This window comes from Microtus ochrogaster, chromosome 18, assembly GCF_000317375.1.
Source record: "Microtus ochrogaster isolate Prairie Vole_2 chromosome 18, MicOch1.0, whole genome shotgun sequence".
Taxonomy (NCBI): Eukaryota; Metazoa; Chordata; class Mammalia; order Rodentia; family Cricetidae; genus Microtus; species Microtus ochrogaster.
The window spans coordinates 59,105,082-59,106,354 of NC_022020.1; positions in this window are offsets into that span (position 1 = coordinate 59,105,082).

The following is a 1,273-nucleotide window of genomic DNA, read 5'->3' on the forward strand; positions in this document are numbered from 1 at the left end:
AGATAGATAGATAGATAGATAGATAGATAGATAGATAGATAGATAGATAGATCCTTTCCCTGGGCCGTGAACTCCTGCACCCCAAAATTTTCATACACTTCATCCTAGTTGATCTTCCTTAATCTTCATGTCTGGAGAAGAGCTGTTGATTGATTAAGTAGACCAAAAAGTTCTGTGGGACCATTGGTAGAAGAGGACTAATCCCAAGTGAGATGACAAAAATTACCAAGTAGCAAGACCAAGCATGCTGACCTTGCTATAAGGAGCTATGGAAACTGGAGGAGGAAGCTATTTGAGGCCTATTAGTGAGAATGCTGGCTGCTGGGGTAGCAAGCTTCCCAGATGAGAAGGGTCAGGGCTCCACCTACACCAGATTTATCATCGGAGGCAACCGCATCCTTTGAGTAAGGATCCCTGCCAACAGGCACCCAGGACCCCTTCGACATAATTAGCATGTCTCTGGGTTGGGGAGGCCCAAATCCGACAGTCTGGGCTGGAGACAAAGAGAGTCTGCTCCTGTTATGTTAATTGCTGCCTCTCTCACACAGAGGAAGGGGCCAGGAGGGATTGCAGAAGGCAGATGGAAAATGCCTCCACTTCCGCCTCCCAGCTCTGCAGCCTGGTCATACCCACGGATGGAGCTGCCAGGCATCACAGCAGACAGCTGGAGGCTCTGAGCCTGGGGAGCGCAGTCTAATGACCAGTTAGCTTCCTACCTGGGAATCCCCCAAGCTTAAAATTCCACTTTAGAAATAGCGCTCTCCACAGAATGCTGGGTTTTGTTTGTTTTGTTTTGTTTTTTAATGTAAATGATCCGAAAGAAATGCACTGGAAACTACTTCCACTTCAGTATGAGTGGGTGGAGGAGCAGCCGTCCCTCCTGGGAAAAGCAGATGCTCTGGCTGTGGAGGTCGCCAAGAAGATAAAAACACGCCCTCCATTCATGCCCTCAGTGTGCCTCCCCTATTGTGCCCAGCAATCTGGGTCAGAGCTGACTCTTTCCTCTGCCCCTTCTCACTCCAAATTCTCTCCCCTCAGGTACCTTAGTGAGAGCACAGCACTCAGCTGCTCTGGTGGAGTGCTGTACCATGCTTGGGGAGCAGTTGATACCCAGCTGGAGTGCTCCTCAAACTCCAGAGTACAGCAAATGCTTCCTGGAGAGCTTACCAGGATAGATTGGTGGGGTATTGGGGAACGTGGCATCTGGAAAACGGGAAATGCTGGTTTTGGCCAAAAGATGCAGTTTCACTTGAGAGGACTATTCTGGAGCTCT